Source organism: Crinia signifera, chromosome 4 (genome assembly GCF_055691185.1).
Source record: "Crinia signifera chromosome 4, ASM5569118v1, whole genome shotgun sequence".
In the NCBI taxonomy this organism is placed as follows: Eukaryota; Metazoa; Chordata; class Amphibia; order Anura; family Myobatrachidae; genus Crinia; species Crinia signifera.
In genome coordinates, this window is record NC_139220.1 from 5188701 (window position 1) to 5215558 (window position 26858).

The window sequence follows — 26858 nt, forward strand, 5'->3', positions numbered from 1 at the left end:
CACTGTGATTGGTGAGTAGCTCCAGCTATCCACCAATCAGCGCACTGACAGCAATTACTGCCTGGCTGCAGGCTGGGAGACAGGTAGATAATACTGCACTGTGATTGGTGAGTAGCTCTAGCCATCCACCAATCAGCGCACTGACAGCAATTACTTCCGGGCTGCAGGCTGGGAGACAGGTAGATAATACTGCACTGTGATTGGTGAGTAGCTCTAGCTATCCAACAATCAGCGCACTGACAGCAATTACTGCCTGGCTGCAGGCTGGGAGACAGGTAGATAATACTGCACTGTGATTGGTGAGTAGCTCCAGCTATCCACCAATCAGCGCACTGACAGCAATTACTGCCTGGCTGCAGGCTGGGAGACAGGTAGATAATACTGCACTGTGATTGGTGAGTAGCTCTAGCCATCCACCAATCAGCGCACTGACAGCAATTACTGCCTGGCTGCAGGCTGGGAGACAGGTAGATAATACTGCACTGTGATTGGTGAGTAGCTCCAGCCATCCACCAATCAGCGTGCTGACAGCAATTACTGCCTGGCTGCAGGCTGGGAGACAGGTAGATAATCCTGCACTGTGATTGGTGAGTAGCTCCAGCCATCCACCAATCAGCGCACTTACAGCAATTACTGCCTGGCTGCAGGCTGGGAGACAGGTAGATAATCCTGCACTGTTGCTACCAACCAGTGGTCTTTCCAGTGCGCTTCCATTGCTGCATCCGCCATTGCCGGATTTTCGCGGCGACGCCACACAATGCTGTCGATGTGATTGGTCACAATCTATGGTGCACGTACACAAGGGAAGTTTTACTGAATGAAGGACAAAAAGAAAATCACTTTGCAAATGTCACTCCCCATACACAGTACATTACTGGCAGCCCCAGATTGCGCAGGTCACAGGGCGAATTGCTGGATGTGTCCGGGGCATGAGCGCTTCAGCTCAACAGAGATCAGACAAATGATCTAAATATTCCAGAGAGCACGCTGATCACGTCTCCGGGGATTAGGCATAACTTTTATTAACACAGCCTGAAAATTACCGTACCATTAATTATCTGAGTGTGGACAAGTTCACCGCCGAGTCACATTAACATCGGTGACTTTAACAGCGTCAGTTATTGACAATCAGACAGGTGACTGCATTGCAGAACCTACTGGAATGAAGATAGATCTGGGAGATAACGGACAGACCCTGTGCCGGTATCTGTCCTCCGGTATACGGGATTACACCACACTGTGGCCTGTCACATCCACCACCCTCATTCCCCTGCCATGACACACAGAACGGATCCCACCTCAAATCGAAGCAGGACTGTTGGAGCTATCAGGGAGGTGAGAGCTAGGTGCACATTACCAGCATGAGTTACTTGCAGGATGGATTGTTTGTGCTCAATGTGTATATGTCGCTCTCTCGGAATCTCCGGGAACTTCTCTACATGGACTCCCGATGAGATGTAGGTCACCGTTTCACATCTGCATCATGGGCCGGCATACCCCACCCTTGGTGCATGTGACATCATGTCACCAATAAGTGTAGATGTCTGCTGTGCTGCTTTAATGTGGTGGAGAGGAAGTTACATCACTGTATGCACTTGTTATACAGGAAGTGGCCCTGCAGCCAGTGTCCAGCATGACTGCAGCTAATAAAGACAAAATTCTGCAGCTCTCCAGAGTCCTGTGGCAATTTGCAAATAGACCATTTCTCTCCAGGTATCTCACAAGATGATTATCAAATAGAACAGTGGCGTTGGGGCCACGTAGTATGATATTGTCTATTATTTTATCTGTCCATTCTCTGGTCAGACAAATAAAGGGATTTTTGTAAGAACTTACCGTTCGAATCCCTTTCTCTGATATGGTCCTGGTGACACAGCTCAACACTGGGATGTAGGAGGGTCCGAAGGAGCCAGGCACCTATCCTAAAGTTTTAGAGGGTAGGCTCCTCCCCTACTGCATCCCTGGACTCTTCAGTTCAATCTTTCAAAGCCACTGGAATACATAACTCAGTACAAACGCCTGCACATATTATATGCACATTTTATAACAGAAAACTGTTAACTTTTAACCATTTTAACATGAACATCATGAAACTTCTGGCATACTTACTGAGCGTAAGGGAGGGATCGCTGTGTCACCAGGACCATATCAGAGAAAGGGATTCGAACGGTAAGTTCTTACAAAAATCCCTTTTTCTCTTTCAATGGTCCTGGTGACACAGCTCAACACTGGGACGTTCCAGAGCCGGTCCTTTGGGAGGGTACGCTCAGGTCTGCAGCTCTCAGCACTGCTCGCCCGAATGATGCGTCCTCCGACGCGAACTCATGGAATCTATAGAATTTGGCAAATGTGTGAACAGATGACCAAGTGGCAGCTCTGCAAACCTGCTCAGCTGTGGCCCCATGTCGAACCGCCCAAGAGGTGGCAACTGACCTGGTGGTATGCGCATTTATTTTGGCCGGTACTGGTCTACCCACTTTGGTGTATGCAAAGGCTATCACAGACCGCAACCACCTAGCAATAGTCTGCTTAGATGCAGGCCAACCAATTTTGTGTACGTCGTACAATACCAACAATGTGTCAGTCTTCCTGACACTCTTCACTCTGTCCACATATATGCGTAAGGCACGCACAACATCCAAAGTTCTCAACTTGTCCCTTTTCTTAGAACCCTCTGGGGGTTGAAACACAGGTAGAACTATCTCCTGATTTAAATGGAAGGTAGATACCACCTTCGGTAAAAACTGAGGCACTGTTCTTAAAACAGCCCTGTCATCATGAAAAATTAAGAAGGGAGATTTACATGACAAAGCTCCCAATTCTGAAACTCTTTTAGCAGATGCTACTGCTAACAAAAACACTAGCTTCCACGTGAGAAACTTAAAGTCAGCCGACCTTAAAGGTTCAAAAGGTGCCTTTTGAAGGCATTCCAAAACCAGTGATAGATCCCAAGGAGCTACTGGTTGCTTGTATGGAGGTTTCAACCTGGATACTCCTTGTAAAAAGGTTTGAATATCCGGCAAAATGGCTATCTTTTTCTGGAAATAGATGGACAAGGCCGAAATCTGTACCTTCAGTGACTGAAGGCTTAGGCCCGATGAAAAACCATCTTGTAAAAATTCCATCATTCTTGATAGCTTAAAATGAGATGTATGAGCCTTTCTTCTCTCACACCATCGAATGTAAGTCTTCCAGACTCTATAATAATTTGCCGAAGATACAGCTTTTCTGGCTTTTATCATCGTCTGTACTACTGCCTCAGAAAACCCTTTTCTTTTCAAAATGGTGGTTTCAATAGCCAGGCCGTCAAAATCAATCGATCTGAATCCAGGTGATTGAACGGGCCTTGTCTTAGAAGGTCTGGTCTCAGAGGTAGACGCCATGAGTCCACAGACAACCTCTGAAGCCTCGAGTACCAGGATCTCCTTGGCCAATCTGGGGCCACTAAGATCACTGGAACCTTCTGCCCCTGTATTTTCTTCAGAAGTCTCGGTAACATTGGTACTGGTGGGAATGCATAAAGGAGATCTCCCTGCCAGTGAATAGTCATGGCATCCACTGCCTCCGCTAGTGGATCCCTTGTTCTGGCATAGAACCTGGGCACTTGACGGTTGATCCTGGATGCCATCAGGTCCACATCCGGAGTTCCCCACATCGAAGTGATTTGTTGAAACACCTGAGGGTGTAAGCTCCATTCCCCTTCCTTGAGCTCCTCCCTGCTCAGGAAGTCGGCTTCTATATTCTCTATTCCTGGGATGAATATAGCCGATACAGCTGGAACATTCTGTTCCGCCCATAGGAAGATTCTGGATACCTCCCACATGGCCAATCTGCTGCGTGTACCTCCCTGGTGATTCAGATACGCCACAGCTGTGGCATTGTCGGTCTGAATCCTCAAAGGGAGGTTCTGTAACCTGTCTCCCGCCAAGGAAATCACTTTCCAGACAGCTCTCAGCTCCAAGATGTTGATTGGTAACGCTGATTCCTCTGCCGTCCACAGGCCCTGAAGCCTGAGATCCAGGGCTACTGCCCCCCAGCCCCTGAGACTGGCGTCGGTAGTTACTATCAACCAGTCCCAGGTCTGTAATGACCGACCCCACTGAAGGGAATCTACTTCTGTCCACCATTTCAAGGATTCTCGGGTGTCCGAAGACAGCACTATCATCTCGGATTTCATGGTCAAAGTGTTTCCTGACCAGGCTGACAAAATGTTCCATTGGAACCTCCGAGAGTGGAACCTGGCAAATTGAAGCGTCTCGAATGACGCCACCATCTTCCCCAGGAGCTTGAGGCACCTCCATACTGAAATGCTCTGAGCCCTGAGAATCTCCTGGACTAGGGTGACCAGATCCCTGGCCTTTACCTCCGGGAGGAATACCCGATGAAGATGGGTGTCCAGTATGACTCCCAAGAATTGGAGCCTTTGTGACGGTACCAACTAAGATTTTTGCAAATTTAAAATCCAGCCGTGAGCCTGCAAAAAACTGATGGCCTCTGCCAAGTGACTCTGCAGCATGGCTGCTGACTCTGCTTTGAACAGGAGATCGTCCAAATAGGGTATTACTGTGATTCCCCTGAGCCTCAGCACCGCCGCCATTACTGACATTATCTTTGTGAATACCCTTGGCGCGATTGCTAGCCCAAAGGGTAACGCCCGGAATTGTAAATGCAGGTCTCCTATGGCAAACCTCAACAAGGTCTGATGCTCCGGGTGTATAGGAACGTGCAAATATGCGTCCTGGACATCCATGGACGCCAAAAATTCTCCCTGGTCCAGACTCAGGAGTACTGACCGTAGAGACTCCCTTTTGAAATGGTCTACCCATAAATGAACATTTAGAGACTTCAAATTTAGTATTGGTCTGAAAGACCCGTCTGGTTTGGGCACCAGGAACAGCGTGGAGTAAAAGCCTTTCTTCCACTCTGTCTTGGGGACTAGTGTAACCACCCCTTTTTCCAAAAGGGAGTGCGCTGCTCTCACAAGAGCTGTACGCAGCCGTGCCTCCTTTGGTAAGGATGTGGGAATGAACCTCTTCGGAGGTGGCCCTCTGAAAGGGATTTTGTAACCCTGTGTTATGATGTCTAGCACCCAGGCATCCTGGCCTAGAGAAGCCCAAGCGTCCCTGAAGTGTGTGAGACGCCCGCCCACTTTTGTCACTGTCGGGCAAAGCCCCTGACAGTCATGCAGAGGGTTTATCCTCTCCTTTATTGGCAGGCTTCTTGTGAAAAGAGCCAAATTTTGACTTTTGTGTCTTGCCTCTAGAGGGCTGAAACCTTCCCCTGAAAGACTGTCCTCGAAAGGACGCACCACCTCTAGGGGAGGGCCGAAAGGACGGCTTAAAAGCAGAAAATCTGGATGTCTGCTTTGCTGAGGAGGCCGGCAGGAATGTACTTTTGCCGCCTGTGGCCTGTTTTATAATCTCCTCTAATTCTGTACCAAAGAGTACCTTTCCTTTGAAGGCTAATGTTTCCAGAGCCTTCTTGGACTCATTGTCTGCTTCCCAGGCTTTAAGCCAAAGCACTCTCCTGGCATTAATGGAGACTGTGGACACTCTGGTTGCCATTTTAATAGCTTCCTCCTCTGCTTCAACTGCATATTCTGCTGCTGCCTTAATCTTTTCTGCAAGCAGTAACGCACCCGGGTCAGCCTGCAGCATGGTGCATAATTCACCAGCCCACTCTATCATGGCCTTAGAAACCCAGGCTGAAGCAATAAGGGGTCGTAAGGTAAACCCCACCCCTTCAAAGATAGCCTTGAGGTTTCCCTCCAGCTTTTTATCCACAGAATCTTTAAAAGCTGCACCGCCCTGTACTGGTAATACAGTAGCCTTGGACAAACGTGCCACTGAAGCGTCCACAACTGGGACCTTTTCCCAGAGCTCCGCATGAGACTCTGGCATGGGGTACAGATTAAGGAATCGTTTTGGCATCTGAAGCCTCTTATCAGGAGTTTTCCAAGCCCCTTCTAACAATTCCTGTAACCCCTCATCTGAAGGAAAAGTAACAGCCTCCTTCCGCTGTCGCTTAAAAACACCTTTAACAGGAGTCTTATCCTCCACAGTCAGCTTTAAAGCCTGCTTCACAGCTACAATGAGATCCTCTATACCAGCAGCAGAGTTCTCTTCCAAATCATCACCCTGATCCCAGGGGATGTCAGTATACTCTCCTTCCTCTTCATCTACCCCAGTAGTTAAAGCATAAGACCTTCTAGGGGTCCCTGCCACATCATCCATTTTGTCCAGCATTTCACTGAACCTGTTAATGCCTTTTGCAGTATCCTGCATCACCTGGATAAGTGCAGGATCTGCCTGGGTAAGAGGCAAGGAGCCAGACGACTGCTGAGATGATGGCATAGGTCTCTGTGATTCTACCAGCCCATCACTCTGCCTGTCCAAAAGCTGCACCAAAGCGTTTACTGACCTGCCTAGGGCCCTGGCCCATGCAGGTTCCATATGCTCTGCCCTATGGGGATCACTGCCCATGGGTCTCACATCAGCGCAAGTAATACATAAGCCCCCCTTGGCCATCTGCTCAGGGACAAATTTTTGTGTGCAAACATTGCACGCGCTCAGTGCATTAAGGGCTCCCTCCCCCAAAACCACAGCCTGATGCTCAGACATGATGCAAGTGATAAATGTATATCTATCAGTATACACAGTGCAAACAATGTACAAGCGTTTATACAGAGCAATGCACCCAGTCACTTATCTGTCTGTTGGTTTCAACTGCGGGGAAGCGATGCCCAGGAAATCCAAGTCACTCTGCCAGGATCAGTAAGCCAGCTCAGCTCCGCTGCAAGCGTTCTGAAAGGCGCCAAAGTCAGAGTGAAGGAAGAGACCACAGGTCCCTGCTGCTGCGGGGTCCGTGACCTTTTGGCGCCAACCACCCCCAGCAAGCCGCTCCTTAGGTAGGATTTCCTAGTTCCAGTGTCTCCCCCTCAAATGGGGATCACTTGGAACATGCCTGTCACAACGCTGCTGTCCTCTCATCCAGGAGCTCAGCGTGTAAGCTCCGCATAAAATGGCCGCCGCCATCACGGAGCGCCTGTCCCCCATGATCCCCACCTAAACGTGGAGCCGGTTTCAGGGTACTCCGGAGCCCAGGCAGCCTTTTAGAAAAGGCTATAAGCGCTGCACAGGGAGACCAGACAGTGTCTCCCCTGTGCACAGTGAGCTGACAGGACGCGCTTCTGTCAGCTCCTGCTGCGCAAGCAGTGTGAGGATTCACTATGAGAATCCTCACACTGTGCCTACCTAGCTAGGGTAAAAGTTAATAAAATAATAAAAATCCCCTAACTACTCTAATTCTTCGGCTGCTCCTGCAGCCCTTTAGAATAGCACCCACTCCAGTGGGCACCTAACACGAACTGAAGAGTCCAGGGATGCAGTAGGGGAGGAGCCTACCCTCTAAAACTTTAGGATAGGTGCCTGGCTCCTTCGGACCCTCCTACATCCCAGTGTTGAGCTGTGTCACCAGGACCATTGAAAGAGAAACATAATTATAGATTGGTTACTCTATGTCTTTATTTTGTCTTTGGACCTTATTCTGCGAATTTCGCAGCTTTGCGAATCCCGCAGACACTGCCCACCACCTGCATGTTCGCTGGGCGTTCCCATGGGCTGTGCCCCCACCGCTGTCCCACGCCTCCTGCCCACACTGCAGTTCGCCGTGCCCGCTCGCACCATGCGTCTGCACATGTGCAGACACCAAAAAATCAGTCCCCTGTGCGAACACACGGGGGACCGATTAAATCAGAATAACCCCCTTAGTGTGCACGAAAGCTCGGTAATAGCTACACAATAATAACTTGTATTTTCTGCATACGCACATAAGAAAGTGGCAGCCTTATTTGTACACGGCGACGTAGGACGCGCCCAGCCCCAATCTGCTGCTCTTTTTCCTGCCCTCACTCAGCAAATCCGCATGTATAGATCCTAGGTGCCAGTAGTTGTAATATAATTACTTGAGGGCGGCCAACACTTACCAGACGAGTGCTTTACACATATTCTGATTAAAACTAGCCATCTGTGGCTTCTACAAGGCGGCAACACTTGTGAATGTCACAGATATTTTTACAGAGGTGGTTATGAAAATGCCGATCGCACAGGCGAGGGTCTGTGCCACGACGCCATGCCCATCTGTTCAAACACAATCAGTGATGGTTTACAAATGATCTGTCCTCCACAGGCCAAAAGTCTTGCCTCTTCCTTCCGGGAGACAATCTGCGGCTTCCTCCGCTGCGGGGGTAGGCCTGTGTGGCCCCCCTCTGTCTTCACTTCACCATGCTAATTTTAATTACTTTTGTATTTGACCCTCGGGGCAGCCCAATTAGACGCATATGTCTGACCCGCTCGCTCGCCTTCCTCTGTTGCTGGAAATTATAGTTTGTAACAAAGCGAAAAAAAAGTGGATATTAATTGTTTCACTCATCAATATGTTGCGGATGAGGCGTATTATCCGGCGTTGCGTTGGTTTGTGGAGCTGTGCGATATCGCTGCTGGACAAGGTGAGGTGAGTTACATAGACGATATAACTGCAGTGTACAATGACAAATGTAAATACTATAATTGTTATTACATTGAGAGAATCCGCTCATTTACCCGACAGCAGTATTGTTGCTGTAGTGTATAAAAGGGGGTTATTCTGATATGATCGCACTCCTGCGCGTTCACACGTTTAGCATCTTCGCATGTGTATAAGCATTTATGCGCATGTGTATAAGCAATTGGTGCGAGCAGGCGCAGTGAACTGCTTGTTTGCTGTCCCGTTCGCACCTAGCACTGCGGGGTGGGGGGGGTCATGGTGCGGCGCCCAGAGGAACGTTCCCATGAAAACGTTGGGTGTTCCTATGTTAGTTTCTCAATGACATGGGTGCGTGGGGTGGGCGGCTGACATCAGCGGATGTCGGCTGCCCGCAGACCTAAGACAACACAGAGGTGTCTTGGGTCTGCGAGTGCTTCCAAAATCATTATTCGGCGTGCGAGGGGGGTCGGCCGGTAGTGCGGGCAGCAGGCGGCACAGCAGGAGGCTACCTGGGGTCAGTGGGGGTCCGTGCAGGGCGGCGGGGCATGCAGTGAGAAGCCTATAGGCCTCTATGGTTTAGAGCAGTGATTTTAAACCTTTTTCACGTTGCAGCAGACCGACAAGATTTTAAAATTGCCAAGGCACGCCATCAATGTCCTATGTGAAAGAAGCCAACATAAAGTGGCCCACATATTGATTAACCAGAATCAATAGCCCCTCACAGGGGTACAAACACATTAGCCCCCACAATAGTATAAACACATGGACACCCCCCAAGTAATTCCAAACTTTTCCTACCTCCCCCCCAGTAATGACACACAAATCACTTGCATACCTAAAATGCAGCAGCACAGAGCAGCAACATGGAGGAGGACCAACGTGGAGGAGCAGCAGCATGGAGAAGTATGGAGAACGGAGGAGCAGCAGCATGGAGGAGGAACAGCAGCACGGAGAAGTATGGAGAACGGAGGAGCAGCAGCATGGAGGAGGAACAAGGTGGAGGAGCAGCAGCACGGAGGAGGAACAAGGTGGAGGAGCAGCAGCACGGAGAAGTATGGAGAATGGAGGAGCAGCAGCATGGAGGAGGAGCAAGGTGGAGGAGCAGCAGCACGGAGAAGTATGGAGAACGGAGGAGCAGCAACATGGAGGAGGAGCAAGGTGGAGGAGCAGCAGCACGGAGGAGGAACAAGGTGGAGGAGCAGCAGCACGGAGAAGTATGGAGAATGGAGGAGCAGCAGCATGGAGGAGGAGCAAGGTGGAGGAGCAGCAGCACGGAGAAGTATGGAGAACGGAGGAGCAGCAACATGGAGGAGGAGCAAGGTGGTGGAGCAGCAGCATGGAGAAGTATGGAGAACAGAGGAGCAGCAGCACCGTGGGTGGGCACTCCAGGCATGCAGGTGACGTGCTGTGCTTGACTCTCGAACCTGTGAAGTACATCGCTGCCGGCTAGTGATAGCAGGGCAGGATCCACAGACAGCGGCAGACCTGGCAAGCACCAAGCACAAGCCTGAGCTGCCTGCCCCCCGCAGATGTGACTATACTGAGTTACAGTGCTGCCACCGGGGATTTGGTGAGTCACCATGTCCCACAGCCTGGCGGCACACCTGACAACTGGTCACGGCATACCAAAATGCAGTAAAAATCCAGATAACAGGGCTTTTCCCACATTTTTGCTTTAGAGCATTCCACCCTTAATATCCACGTGGACACAGACGGAAGCGCCACTCACATGTGATATTTGTACCTAACATGAAGGACGGATGCGGGGAGGAAGGAAGGGATTCCGGCCATGACAATAAATGTCACTTTGTGGGATTATTTTTATCCTGCTGAGGCCAAATATCAGCTAAACAATGTAATAAACGCACCAGTAAACAGACGGACGACACCCCCATGTTCTACTCTGGTGGCACCAATGATTGATAAGGAGCAGAATTCTGCAGCTTCATTCCCCCCGTCTGACAGTACGTGTGACGTTTGTCATTTGTGTCAACCAAATTATAGGTCACTTACTAAACTGTCAACACACCATCGCTGGTGGACCAATGGTTTATCTACTCCCAGTGGCAACGGAAACTCCAGCATCTTCTACCGGGGTCTGGCGGACATGGCACAATGTCTTCAGACCTCAGATGCTGTAGCTGATGAGTATTTCTCACCCCAGGTGCAGATGTACTAAGCGGACTATGATTGGGAACGGTGAATGAGGCTAGCTCCACCCCCTGATGCCCCCACTCATTGTACACCAAAGCAGAGGTGACAGTTGTTGGGTGAAACCATTGATGGTTACCTTACAGGTGCTTTTATATCTTCATCATCAGGTTATCCATCGATGCTAGCATCCCAACTGATGATCCTAATACAAGCCTCTCTGGAGGCCCAGGCAGCCGAAGCTGCTCAGTAATATCCATTAGTGGTTAATAGCCACTTCAAGTTGGTGCGTGCCGGAGTCAACCGGGAGTCAAACGGATTCAGTCCCGGCGTTCAGAATCCCGACACTGGAATCCCGATCGCTGAACTATCGACAAGGGGGGGGGGACGTGGATCGCCCCCCCTTGCGGGCTTGCTGCGCTCGCCACGCAGCGGGCCCGGTGCCTCGCTACGCTCGGCACACTAATTTATTCTCCCTCCGGGGATGTCGTGGACACCCCCGGAGGGAGAAAGTGTCGGGATTTCGGCGATCGGGATTTCGGCGATCGGGATTCCAGCGTCGGGATTCTGAACGCCGGGATCCCGACCGCCGGGATTTACACTGCATCCCAGTCAAACAGTAGAATCTTTTGACTCTGAAACAAGGGTGGAGAGGATGTATTTCCCTTTTCAAGTGTGGCATGTGTCTAGGGGCGCCACCAACTGGGGGCAGCAGTCCCCCTACATCAGGGCTATCTAGTGCCCCAAGTCAGTCCAGGGCTGCCATCATGGGGCTATTGTGGGTCCTGGGCCAGAACAGAGGGGGGGGGGGGCAGGTGGAAGCAATGTGGATTGGTCCAGGGAACCAAGGGTGTCAGCCAGGCAGAGACAGTGCTGGCACCATTTTAAACACAGAGCCGGTCGCGGACCAAACACAACTTGCACACCAAAGGAGAAGAAGAATCAGCTCTGTAATTGGGCATTGCACATCCCTTGTGGCAACATATAAATAGAGGATCATAGTAATATTATTTATCAATCATTTTAATAAATAATACTGTATAATGATTATCAGTGGCAGCTCTTACCTTGTCGGAGGAGAGGGGCTGCCGAGATGCCAACCCCCGCCTTGGTGCGCAGAACCGGAGCATGCGCAGTAGCCTCTTTGGTACTGTGCATGCGCTGGCCCAGGCTCTATGTGGCGGCTTCGGGAGCAGACCCGCAGAATTGTATTAATGGTCCCGGAGCATGTGCAGTATAGTCCGTGGTACTGTGTATGCACAGAACCCGTTTTTAGGGGCTGCCCCACAGCTGCGCATAGTGAGCCATCCCAGAGGGAGGGAACACCTTCCAATGGGACTGCCTTGGGTGACTGGCAGGTCGAACTTCCAATTGGAAGTCACTGCCAGTCACAGTGAAGCTAGAGCAGTGTCACAGACTGCATCTGGCTTCACACAGTGGCGGATTTTACCTGGGGGGCTGCAGCCCATAGGTAAAAACCGCCACTGATTGATAATAGTAATAGCAAGTAAGAACCTTGAAAACGGGGCTTGTCCTTGAAACGTTGGTTAATTGTTGCACTGTTTATACTTACATAAAACGAAAATTTTTTGTTACCAGCCTCCGAGTGCCGCCATTCTGCCTGGGATTAATCATGTGTATTGGATGGCACCTCAGCACAACACTGACAAAAGGATTCAGTGTCGGTCCTCTTCCAAAGATTTATATGTATATATATATATGTATATATATATATATATATATATATATATGTGTGTGTGTCCAATTAATAATATATTATACATGGCCTTTCCTGGTTATGGTACAGTAACCTCCTTATTTGGACTCTACACCTGATGTTGGTTACACAACTGTTGCTCTCTGCAGATGATTTTAGCGATGAGCTGCAGGGCTGTGTCATGCTGGGGGTATGCAGGGAGAATGGGGGGCGCTGCTGGGCTTGATGTCCTTTTGTTGTGTCCTCCACGTGCAAGTGATCCCGCCAGGTGCAAAGTGTCATGATCTTACAGCGCTCCAATCATCCTAAGGTCGTCCAGGGCCTCACAATATACCCTGTGCTTGACCTTTAGGGTCAAACTGTTTATGTCAGTGAATGGAGCCTATTGTCTGGGGAGAGTTGCCCTTAACGAGTAATTAGCTTCCAGGACCTGTATTTAGTGGCAGTGCTTCAGAGCAGACAGTGCAGGGACCACCCACAGTGAGATGAGAGGACACAGAGGAAGCAATTGGGAGATGATGGAAATATATATATATAACCTAAACTGTTCCCATCCCCCCCCCCCCCCCCCCCCAGACATTACACAGCGCGTCGCCCACCTCCATCACTCGCTGCATTATGGAGAGTTATTATTAGAATTCTGTCTTTTAGTTTTATTTTTTTAATTACTGCTATGAATAAATTATTTCAATGTATAAATGTTCAGTGCACAGGACCTGTAGCGGAACCCCCATATTCCCACACAGCACCTAGAAACCCCAATACCCCTGCACAGGACCTGCAGCCTCCACATACTCGCACAGCACCTATAGCCAAATCCCTATATCCCCGCACAGCACCTGCAGCCCTCATACCCCGCACAGCACCTATAGCCAAATCCCTATATCCCCGCACAGCACCTGCAGCCCTCATACCGCTGCAGCCTCCACATACCCACACAGCACCTATAGCCAAATCCGTATATCCCTGCACAGCACCTGCAGCCCCTGTATCCCGACGCATTACCTGCAGCCCTCATACCCCGCACAGGTCCTTCAGCCGAACCCCTATATCCCCACACAGCATCTGGAACCCCAATACCCCTGCACAGGACCTGCAGCCTCCACATACCCGCACAGCACCTGCAGCCCTCATACCCAGCACAGGACCTGCAGCCGAACCCCCATATTCCCACACAGCATCTGGAACCCCAATACCCCCGCACAGGACCTGCAGCCCCCATACATCCACCCAGCACCTGTAGCCAAACCCCTATATCCCCCCGCAGCACCTGCAGACCCTGTAGCCCGATGCAGCACCTGCAGCCCTGATACCCCGCACAGGACCTGCAGCCCCTGTATCCAGACACAGCACCTGCAGCCCCTGTATCCAGACACAGCACCTGCAGCCCTCATACCCCGCACAGTACCTGCAGCCCCCATATCCCCGCACAGCACCTGCAGCCCCCATATCCCCGCACAGCACCTGCAGCCCCCATACACCCGCACAGGACCTACAGCCGAACCCCCATATTCCCACACAGCATCTGGAACCCCAATACCCCAGCACAGGACCTGCAGCCCCCATACATCCACGCATCACCTATAGCCAAACCCCTATATCCCCCCACAACACCTGCAGCCCCTGTATCTGGACACAGCACCTACAGCCCTCATACCCCGCACAGCACCTGCAGCCCTCATACCCCGCACAGCACCTGCAGCCCTCATACCCCGCACAGCACCTGCAGCCCTCATACCCTGCACAGCACCTGCAGCCCTCATACCCCGCACAGCACCTGCAGCCCTCATACCCCGCACAGCACCTGCAGCCCTCATACCCCGCACAGCACCTGCAGCCCTCATACCCCGCACAGCACCTGCAGCCCTCATACCCCACACAGCACCTGCAGCCCTCATACCCCGCACAGCACCTACAGCCCTCATACCCCGCACAGCACCTGCAGCCCTCATACCCCGCACAGCACCTGCAGCCCTCATACCCCGCACAGCACCTGCAGCCCTCATACCCCGCACAGCACCTACAGCCCTCATACCCCGCACAGCACCTACAGCCCTCATACCCCGCACAGCACCTGCAGCCCTCATATCCCGCACAGCACCTGCAGCCCTCCTATCCCGCACAGCGCCTGCAGTCCCTGTAACCCGACACAGCACCTGCAGCCCTCATACCCCGCACAGCACCTGCAGCCCTCATACCCCACACAGCACCTGCAGCCCTCATACCCCGCACAGCACCTACAGCCCTCATACCCCGCACAGCACCTACAGCCCTCATACCCCGCACAGCACCTGCAGCCCTCATATCCCGCACAGCACCTGCAGCCCTCCTATCCCGCACAGCGCCTGCAGTCCCTGTAACCCGACACAGCACCTGCAGCCCTCATACCCCGCACAGCACCTGCAGCCCTCATACCCCACACAGCACCTACAGCCCTCATACCCCACACAGCACCTACAGCCCTCATACCCCGCACAGCACCTACAGCCCTCATACCCCGCACAGCACCTGCAGCCCTCATATCCCGCACAGCACCTGCAGCCCTCCTATCCCGCACAGCGCCTGCAGTCCCTGTAACCCGACACAGCACCTGCAGCCCTCATACCCTGCACAGCACCTGCAGCCCCCATATTCTCGCACAGCACCTGAGCCCCCATATCCCAGCATAGCACCTGCAGCCCCCACATCCCCCGCACAGCATCTGGAGCCCCCATACCCCCGGTGACGGGAATATTCTGGGCGCCAGAAACAGCCAGTCTGAGACCTATGCCGAAAAATGCAACTGTCTTCCCATTAGAGACAAGAGATATGGACCACAATGATATAACATGATGAGTTACTGGGACGCACATAATTCTCAGCCAGTACAGGAAGGTAATTACTGCACCTGTCCTACTGCCTTTCCCTTATAGTCCCTCTCACCACACTAGGGTGCACCCCACTGGAAGTCACAGTTCATCCTAAGCCCAAGGAGTTGTATTCAAATATTCTTAATGTTTTCAAACTCATTTCCTATTTCCCTGCTGCCAAACGCGCTCTGCACAGACAGCGGAATCATCCGGGTTACTCAGACTCCATCCAACTTCTCTGTGGCTCTCAGCCAAGGGAGACATCTGTGAGAAATGGGTCGTTTTCTCTCCATCTCATGCACAGACTGTGAGCCCTGTACAGTATATCTACCTACGGACCTCCAGGAGAACATTCGCAGATTCTTAGGGGATCATTAGCGCTGTACTCAGTGTCAGACAGGCTGGGAATCTGAGGCCTGGCCACATATGTCGTACTCATCCGAGAAGAGGCTGCGGCCACAGATTTACAATTTCCTTCATTATTCCGCAAAATATTCCCATCATCCCAAATTTGGATGCAAAATTGTGCGCGTTTCGTCCGTGGAATGTAGGCCGAGGGGCTTCCAGTCCTTTATCCAATGGCTTCACACAGCAGACTGGTGAGCGCTGTATTCCCAGTACTGTCCACAGACTAATGGTGTGTACACACGGTGAGATTCCCTTGCTATGCGACTGAAGATTCGAGTGCTGAGCAATTGCTTTCTGTGTAATATTTACATACAATCTGCATTAGATTTCTAGTATTTAGTCATTGCTGCCCTGTCTATCTGGGATTAGATTTGTGCTGTCCGGGAGCGCGCATCGGGATCGCAAGGTAAAAGCCTGTGCAATCTGCATGCAAATTTGACAAATAGGGGGGGCGAACTCAGGGGGTGGAATGTTGCACGCCCCAGAAACGCGCTGTTGCAAGCCTCGGGGGGTTACTCAGACCTGGATGCACGGCTGCAAATTCTCAGGCTGGGCAATTATGGAATGACTGCTCACAGAACGCATCTGCGATACCATCCTGCAAAAAAATTCAGCATACTTTTATTTGCTGGACATATGCAAGTTGATTGACAGGAATACGCGTTTGTAGGTGTCACCTGGCTGTTTCCTGGGAGTGTCCAAGACAATGCAGGCGTTCTCAAACATTTGCATTGAGGGTCTGTGACATCAGCGCCTGCCAGGAACAGCCTGATTCTATCCTGGGCTACACACACACTGCACACACTGGGAATGATTACATGGTGAGCAGCTGTTATCTGGGAGTGTCAGGTAATACGCAGGCGTGGCCAGGTGTGTGAGGGGAAGTCATGTGACATCAGCTCCGCCCCGATCAGCCTGATTCTATCACAGCCGCTAAGTCCTGGGCTACGCACAGACTGCACACACTGGGGAATCATTACATGGTGAGCGGCTGTTATCTGGGAGTGTCAGGTAATACGCAGGCGTGGCCAGGTGTGTGAGGGGAAGTCATGTGACATCAGCTCCGCCCCCGATCAGCCTGATCCTATCACAGCCGCTGAGTAAGTCCTGGGCTACACACACACTGCACACACTGGGGAATCATTACAGGGTGAGCGGCTGTTATCTGGGAGTGTCAGGGAATACGCAGGCGTGGCCAGGTGTGTGAGGGGAAGTCATGTGACATCAGCTCCGCCCCCGATCAGCCTGATTCCATCACAGCCGCTGAGTAAGTCCTGGGCTACGCACACACTGGGGAATCATTACATGGTGAGCAGGCATTGTCCTGTCTGCATTCCCAGGGAGCACCCATAAAACATTGGGTGTTCCCTTGCCCCATCCCGCTTTCTGCACCCTTTTCTCCCCTTAGTGTGTGAATGTCTGGCATGTGTAATACGACTTTCCCAGCTTATTCTGTTTTCCCGAGGATTATTTATAGAAAGTTCATGAGCATTAATATATAAATCACTATAAGTAATTATCTTCCCTTAATTTCCTCATTGCAGAAATGTATAAAACAAATATCCCAAGAGTGCGATATGTAACTCTGACTGATACATGCAAATTAGTTCCAGGGGCTGAGATGGGGATCATTCAGCCCTAATAGTACATGCGTATGGCCCATAGGAGACATGCACGAGGCTGTCCTGCTAATAAATCCTGAAACTTTTTCTATACGCACGTTGTTCGCTAGTGATGCACCGGAAGCTGGTGTCTGGTGTGGTAACCAGACCTTTAGTGGGAGTGCTAGGAAAATGGCAGTGTACGGGAAACGCAGGTGTGCCTAGGAGAACGCTGGGAGTGTCCGGGGAAAGGCAGGTGTGCCTAGGAGAACGCTGGGAGTGTCTGGGGAAACGCAGGTGTGCCTAGGAGAACGAGGGGAGTGTCCGGGGAAACGCAGGTGTGCCTAGGAGATAGCTGGCAGTGTCCGGGGAAACGCAGGTGTGCCTAGGAGAACGAGGGGAGTGTCCGGGGAAATGCAGGTGTGCCTAGGAGATAGCTGGGAGTGTCCGGGAAACACAGGTGTGCCTAGGAGAACGAGGGGAGTGTCCGGGGAAACGCAGGTTTGCCTAGGAGAATGCTGGGAGTGTCCGGGGAAACGCAGGTTTGCCTAGGAGAACGCTGGGAGTGTCCGGGAAACGCAGGTGTGCCTAGGAGAATGCTGGGAGTGTACGGGGAATGCAGGTGTGCCCAGGAGATGCCGGGAGTGTCCGGAAAACGCAGGTGTGACTAGGAGAACGCTGGAAGTGTCCGGGGAAACGCAGGTGTGCCTAGGAGAACGCTGGGAGTGTCCGGGAAATGCAGGTGTGCCTAGGAGAACGTTGGGAGTGTCTGGGGAAACGCAGGTGTGCCTAGGAGAACGCTGGGAGTGTCCAGGAAACGCAGGTGTGCCTAGGAGATGCTGGGAGTGTCTGGGAAACACAGGTGTGCCTAGGAGAACGCCGGGAGTGTACAGGAAACGCAGGTGTGCCTAGGAGAATGCCGGGAGTGTCCGGGGAAACACAGGTGTGCCTAGGAGAATGCTGGGAGTGTCCGGGGAAACACAGGTGTGCCTAGGAGAACGCTAGGAGTGTCCCGGGAAACGCAGGTGTGCCTAGGAGATGCTGGGAGTGTCCGGGAAACGCAGGTGTGCCTAGGAGAATGCTGGGAGTGTCTGGGGAAACGCAGGTGTGCCTAGTAGAACGCTGGGTGTGTCCGGGGAAATGCAGGTGTGTCCAGGAGAATGCTGGGAGTGTCTGAGAAACATAGGTGTGCCTAGGAGAATGCTGGGAGTGTCTGGGAAACGCAGGTGTGCCTAGGAAAATGCTGGGAGTGTCCGGGAAATGCAGGTATGCCTAGGAGAACGCTGGTAGTGTCTGGGAAACGCAGGTGTGTCTAGGAGAACGCTGGGAGTGTCCGGGGAAACGCAGATGTGCCAAGGAGAACGCTGGGAGTGTCCAGGAAATGCAGGTGGGCACAGGAGAACGCTGAGAGTGTCCGGGGAAATGCTAGGAGTTTCCGGGGAAATGTTGGGAGTGCCCGGATATGCCTTTATCCATTGCAGCGCCGAGTAAGTCTGTGGCTACTCCTAGCCTGCAAAGATTTGTGGCCAGCATACAAATAAATTGGATGGTGACCCTGTAACGATGGATCTTGGACATATTCGCTCAGTTGCAAGTAGATCTGTCACCGTACACATCCATCACATTGATTGGCAAGGCGGGATTTCACTCTTACGTGAACACTGGCCGCTGCACATTCCCGGACGAATCTGGATCAGTATACTGTCCTAAACCAGGACACTCATGAATTACACAGGCTCCCAATGGGACCGCCTTGGATGACTGGCAGGTCGGACTTCCAATAGTCACTGCAAGTCACACTGCATCTGGCTTCATACAGTGGTGGATACTACCTGGGGGGGCTGCAGCCCTAAATCCCATAGGTGAAAATGGCCACTGGCAGTAATCATAGTTCCGTCTGCTCGCGGGGCCCGGAGAGGTGATAATCGCACTTTCCCACAAGTTTAGTACAGACAGAAATACTCTGCAGAAGCCATGAAAGGATCCTCTAATCTGTGAGGTGGATGGAGACTTCAGAGGGCATTGTGTGCCGGAGGAGGAGGACTCGTTCTCTGCCGAGCTATTGTGCTGTCATACACAAAAGAAAGATCATTGTTACCCGCTGATGCAATCTGAGGAAACGTCAATGATCCCGAAATAGCCACCCACCCCCGTCGGCCCGGTACGTCCATCTCCGCTCAGTGACCTTATGTCCCAGTCCTGTGTCCCTACATCGCAGGCAACCAAGGAACCCTTTGCGATGTCCACCAGTCCCTGGACTTCCGGTTTATGTCCCAGTAGTCTGTCTGTTACACTACATTTTTATTGGTAAGCTGCTCAATCAGAGGTCTGTCATTCAGGTGCCAACAGGGAGGGGTAAATCTGGTTAGGAAAGAAAAACAGTTTGTATCCCTATTGCACACTGAATGAGAAATATACATATAATAATCAGACAATACAGAGATCTTGGTTGCATATATCTGCAGATATAGGGTTAAGCCCCCAGGCCGTACGTCAAGGCGTCTCTGTCACTGGGGGTCCCTAACACTGGGTATGGGTCTGGGGTGTGGGCCCCCAACATGCCGACACAGGCTGACTACTCCAGGGCAGCACACAAATGAAAATTAGTAAGTGTTAAATAAGAAGCACATAAGTGCTATGTAGGGAGGTGAAGGTGTGATTAAAATAATACATACAAAAGGGAAAAAACATAAATGTTAATAAAGTGTTAGGGTGTGCTACCCTGGAGCAGACCAGCCATACCAACAAAGGGGGAATCACACTCCCAAACCCATCCCATGCACAATAACAAATTTATGGGCCTAATAGCCCAGTGTAAGGCCACATGATAATGGCTTTACAACATCTGAGAGCCAGCTTACCTGGAGATACCCCTGGCTTCTCCAATGGCACTCAGGTGTCAGCAATCCCTCCTATTGCTGACCCATCTATGCCTCTCAACTGCACAACATTTTTATTGGTAAGCTGCTCAATCAGAGGTCTGTCATTCAGGTGCCAACAGGGAGGGGTAAATCTGGTTAGGAAAGAAAAACAGTTTGTATCCCTATTGCACACTGAATGAGAAATATACATATAATAATCAGACAATACAGAGATCTTGGTTGCATATATCTGCAGATATAGGGTTAAGCCCCCAGGCCGTACGTCAAGGCGTCTCTGTCACTGGGGGTCCCTAACACTGGGTATGGGTCTGGGGTGTGGGCCCCCAACATGCCGACACAGGCTGACTACTCCAGGGCAGCACACAAATGAAAATTAGTAAGTGTTAAATAAGAAGCACATAAGTGCTATGTAGGGAGGTGAAGGTGTGATTAAAATAATACATACAAAAGGGAAAAAACATAAATGTTAATAAAGTGTTAGGGTGTGCTACCCTGGAGCAGACCAGCCATACCAACAAAGGGGGAATCACACTCCCAAACCCATCCCATGCACAATAACAAATTTATGGGCCTAATAGCCCAGTGTAAGGCCACATGATAATGGCTTTACAACATCTGAGAGCCAGCTTACCTGGAGATACCCCTGGCTTCTCCAATGGCACTCAGGTGTCAGCAATCCCTCCTATTGCTGACCCATCTATGCCTCTCAACTGCACAACATGTCTGTTACACTAACCACACACCTTACACTAACTCCATGTGCCTTACACTAACCACATGCCTTACACTAATTTATTATTTATTTATTACGTTTCTTATATAGCGCAGCAGATTCCGTTGTGCTTTACAAAGGAGACAGTGATACAACAAACAGGGTATTTACAGACAGTCAAAATGTAGGAGGGCCCTGCTCGCAAGCTTACACTAATGACTCATCTTATGATACCCAATCACCTTAAACTAATCACAGGCCTTATACTAACCATGGGCCTTACACTAACCACACGTTACACTAACCACGGGCCTTACACTAACCACACCTCACGCATACCTCCCAACTTTCGACCTGAAGAAATAGGGACACTCGCGCCCGAAAAGGGGGCGGGGCGTATGCAAATGAGGGCACGGCTTATGCTAATTAGGCGCGACCTCATTTTCATACGAGAATAGACGCTGTGCGCATGCGCACAGCGTCTATTCTACTAGATTGGGGGGGTCTCCCAACTGCCACCCCCCGCAGCGGGACAATGCCTGCCGCGGGTGGGACAGCGGGACAGGACCCGAAAATCGGGACTGTCCCTCTAAAATCGTGACAGTTGGGAGAACAGTGCAGGTTTTGTAGATATCCAGGCTTGAGCACAGGTGACTTAATTAGTACCTGAGTGATTCTGATTAATTCATCTTTGCTGAAGCCTGGATATCAGTAAAACCTGCACTGTTGGTGTGCCTTGAGGACCGTGGTTGGGAAAGCCTGGGTTACAGTAACCACGGGCCTTACACTAACCACGGGCCTTACAGTAACCACAGGCCTTACAGTAACCACGGGCCTTACACTAACCACGTGCCTTATGGTAACTACGTGTATTACAGTAACCAGAGCATGCAGGGATATTTGTCTAAAATGCATCCTGAAAAAAGGTGCACAATGTCTCCTCATGTCACAGGACACATTTGTGTGAACTATTGATTGTGATTGTTCTATTGCTGTGCTTATGTGCTCATGCCACACCCCGTGTCATAGCCGCCCCCCCCCCCCCCCCCCCAGCGCAAAGGGTTTGACGTGTCAGTCAGCACTGGGTTCCAATGCGTTGCTTTCAGTGTGCATGAGCAAATTGAATTTACATGCACGTCTATATGCGCCTCGTATACCTGCGCAGACATGGGAACGCCCTCGCACTTTCCATATAATACCGAGCATTATAAGCCTTGGAAATGGCTGACTAGCGCACTGCGATGGGCTGCGTTTCCGCAGCTGTGAGTGTCGGTTGTTCGCTATTTATTGTGTTCTTTGCTATTCTTACCGCGTGACGTTACTATGAGCTCCTTTCCAGTGATGTCATCAGAGCTCCTATCCAGTGATGTCACCAGAGCCATTACCACTAGGTACGATAATCGGACAGGTCCCCAAACGCTTCATGACAGATAGAGGAGGGGGGTAGTGGCTCCAGATAAAACAAACATGATCAGCTCGGAGCTGTGGAGACAGAATCCGCTCCGTGCTCCCAGAAGCTGAGGAATTACAGTCATCTGTTTCCCAACACAAAAAATAAGACAACAAACCCGAGTGTTACGGGGTCAGCGCCGAGAACGCTCAGGCTGATAAAAATATTCCAATGCGCGGAGCCATCTGCCACCTTGTTTACACGATAAGCTTGGCACAGAAACCCTAGAATATGTTTGGGGTGCTCAGTTTGTGCGAGGTGGTTTAAAGAATAATTGGTAACGAAGGCTCCTGCCAAAATCGCTGCCCTAGATTTTAAAGCAGAGATCCCTGGAATTGCAGATTATTACAAATATGTTCCTTGCTGGATGGAGCACACTTATTATTCTCATTACGCATCGTGCCGCATTCTTATTAGTAGCAACTGAAATTACATCAGGAATACGGAGAGATAAACGCTGGAAGATTCATCCTCGGGGTCATCCCGGCCGCTCCTGACCTCTGGAACTCCCTCGCTCGCCAAATCAGATTCTTTCCCCGTTCACAAATAAAAATCAGTTGATACTGGCTTCTATTTGGCTCGGAAATGTCTGAGAACAGGGCGTGTCATGCGACATCCGGCGCCGGCCCGTGCAGGCTTCGCCACGCCTGCGTTTATATGGGGCTGCCCGGCGTTTTTCTGCGTCACCCATATTTGTATTGTATATGTCCTGTTACACAGAGTAATTAGAAGATCACAACTGAAATAGTCCGGAGATTATGGTGCGGCTGACTATATATTGTAGTGACTGCCAATAGACGATGGGTGATATGTCTGATTGGCCGTGTTAGACACACCCCTGTGATGGTGCACCACCTAATAAAATGTGCTTTGCATGCCTATGCCTGTACTTATTTATCGTGTGGCCCCTGCAGACGCCCTCCTCTCTGGCTTTGTGTCAGCTGCCCTAGCGCGAGTCTATCCTGTTGGCCATTTGCGTTAGTAACAGGCCGCAGTGCTGACACCAGACGCCTCCCATGTTTGAACCAAGATGTTGCCCTGAGACGTGAATGGATGTGAGGCACTGAGGTGGCTCCATCATCTCCCGAACCAGGATTGGTCTGGAATAGTACCAGCACTCAAGGGGCACTGCAACTCGGGGCTTCTGCACAGCTTTCTCTGTCCCTAGGCAGTGCAGGAACAGGGCAGTGCGACCAGCGCTGATCACTGTATAACATAGGGTCCGGTGATCGGTGTTCCAGTGAGCGCTGGTGGGCTTCAGAGCTCCCTGTTGCTATGTGACCCGCGGTAGAGTAATGCTGCAAAATGTCCTTCTGAGAACCACAAATGATGGCCGATGTTCTTTCTTACAAGACATCTCCCTATTTCTTGTTGAACTAGGGGTGGCCATCGTCATCAATTTCATGACCGATGTTTAATGCTTTTGCTATCGATGAGAGAGAACCAACTGGTTGCCGTCCATCAATGGCACAGAATTAATTAAATGTTTTCTTTTTTTAGGCAAGAGTCCGGGACAACCCTAAAGCCCCGCCCCCAGGCTGTGATTGGCCTTCAGATCACCCACTGAAAGAACAAGCTGACGCGCTACACTAATGGGATCCTGCGGCAGTCAATGGCATTGCATACGATACATCGTATGCAACAGGTGCGCATTCGGTGCATTGTATGCAATCCTGCTGCCCGGGAACCCAGCGGCTCTCCTGCAAATAGTTAGAGAGGTATCGCACAGGAGGGTCACGGGATACCCTGCAGGGGTATAGGGGGTCTTAAGAAACCAGATAAGTCCTGGATTCCATTATTATACAAATTGGCTGCACAACTGTCTTGTATAAAATAAATGTCAACATGTCAGAAAGTCGACATGTTTTTTTGTGTCTATGACGATATCGGTCAATATGAACACTGTAGACCCCCCCCCCCCCCCCACGCTGCACTCGGTACATTATTATAATCTAACTAATCTAAGGAAGAATAAGTCGGCTTCAAAGAAAAAATTGTGAAAAACTCATGGTGACATTTGGACATGTCGGCATTTGGACCGTGTCAACATTTGACCATGTAGGCAATTCCCGGTAGCCAATGAAATATCACGTATACATTGTACGCGGCAGTGTCAGTATTTCATGGTATATGTCCGAATAAACGCCGCCTAAGGCGCCGTCATCACCACCTTCCCATTGGTTAAGGAAAGGAATAGGGCTGTATTGGTTTTACATATTCCCAAAGATGCCCCCTACTGGTCCTCCAGGGATATCCCACTCCTCTGCCGTAGATATTATTGCATTTATCAGACAGATTTCTCTCCCCTCGCTGACAGTCTCTTTCTCCGCGCCTGTCTCTCTCGGCGGTTATTAGCCGCACTGACAGGTTGACAAGCTGAAACAAGAAGTAAAACATTTAAACCTTGTCTGGTGCTGTATGCATTCATCTCTCCTGTCAGACACTGATACAGAGGAGATTTTTCACTCCACTTGTCAGCATTGTGTCCCAGTTCTCCCAGCGACGGCAGCGAGGCATTGTACTGGATTAGTAAATGTGACTCATCATTAGCGGCTCACGCGGGTCACTGATCAGGCTGATGCCTCGTCTCATCCTCTCCCCGGAGCCTCATTCACAGAACACGTTACTTATATTTACATAGAGCAAGATTCCTTATGTAAAGGATTAACACAGCACTCGCCATACTAGGAGATTCACCGCGCTCCAGCAACCACGGGCAAGCTGGCACTTGTAGTGCGATGAATGGTGCTAGGCCCAAGCTACTAGGAGGTGCTGGGGCTTGCTGGGCCTTATAGTTCCACGCACAAAGGGTGTGTGCAGCTATAACTGGTGGCGAGGAAAGGGTGCGTGCGGCTAGGACTGGTGGGGAGGAAAGGGTGCGTGTGGCTATGACTGGTGGTTAGGAAAGGGTGCGCGCGGCTATAACTGGTGGCGAGGAAAAGGTGCGCGTGGGTATAACTGGTGGCGAGGAAAGGGTGCATGCGGCTATAACTGGTGGGTAGGAAAGGGTGCATGCGGCTATAACTGGTGGTGAGGAAAGGGTGCATGCGGCTATAACTGGTGGGGGGGGGAAGGGTGCGTGCGGCTATAACTGGTGGTGAGGAAAGGGTGCATGCAGCTATGACTGGTGGTGAGGAAAGGGTGCATGCGGCTATAACTGGTGGGGGGGGAAGGGTGCGTGCGGCTATAACTGGTGGTGAGGAAAGGGTGCGTGCGGCTATGACTGTTGGTGAGGAAAGGGTGCGTGCGGCTAGGACTGGTGGTGAGGAAAGGGTGCGTGCGGCTAGGAATGGTGGTGGGGAAAGGGTGCGTGCGGCTAGGACTGGTGGGGAGGAAAGGGTGCGTGCGGCTTGGACTGGTGGTGGGGAAAGGGTGCGTGCGGCTAGGACTGGTGGTGGGGAAAGGGTGCGTGCGGCTAGGACTGGTGGTGGGGAAAGGGTGCGTGCGGCTAGGACTGGTGGGGAGGAAAGGGTGCGTGCGGCTATGACTGTTGGTGAGGAAAGGGTGCGTGCGGCTAGGACTGTTGGTGAGGAAAGGGTGCGTGCGGCTAGGACTGGTGGCGAGTAAAGGGTGCGTGCGGCTGGGAATGGTGGGTAGGAAAGGCTGCGTGCGGCTGGGAATGGTGGTGGGTAGGAAAGGGTGCGTGCGGCTAGGACTGGTGGGTAGGAAAGGGTGTGTGTGCGGCTAGGACTGGTGGGTAGGAAAGGGTGCGTGCGGCTGGGACTGGTGGTGAGGAAAGGGTGCGTGCGGCTAGGACTGGTGGTGAGGAAAGGGTGCGTGCGGTTAGGAATGGTGGTGGGGAAAGGGTGCATGCGGCTTGGACTGGTGGGAAGGAAAGGGTGCGTGCGTCTGGGACTGGTGGGGAGGAAAGGGTGCGTGTGGCTAGGACTGGTGGGTAGGAAAGTGTGCGTGTGGCTAGGACTGTTGGTGAGGAAAGGGTGCGTGCGGCTAGGACTGGTGGGGAGGAAAGGGTGCGTGCGGCTAGGACTGGTGGGTAGGAAAGGGTGCGTGCGGCTAGGACTGGTGGTGAGGAAAGGGTGCGTGCGGTTAGGAATGGTGGTGGGGAAAGGGTGCGTGCGGCTAGGACTGGTGGGGAGGAAAGGGTGCGTGCGGCTATGACTGTTGGTGAGGAAAGGGTGCGTGCGGCTAGGACTGTTGGTGAGGAAAGGGTGCGTGCGGCTAGGACTGGTGGGAAGGAAAGGGTGCGTGTGGCTAGGAATGGTGGTGGGGAAAGGGTGCGTGCGGCTAGGACTGGTGGGGAGGAAAGGGTGCGTGCGGCTAGGACTGGTGGGGAGGAAAGGGTGCGTGCGGCTAGGACTGGTGGGTAGGAAAGGGTGCGTGCGGCTGGGACTGGTGGTGAGGAAAGGGTGCGTGCGGCTAGGACTGGTGGTGAGGAAAGGGTGCGTGCGTTTAGGAATGGTGGTGGGGAAAGGGTGCGTGCGGCTAGGACTGGTGGGGAGGAAAGGGTGCGTGCGGCTATGACTGTTGGTGAGGAAAGGGTGCGTGCGGCTAGGACTGTTGGTGAGGAAAGGGTGCGTGCGGCTAGGACTGGTGGGAAGGAAAGG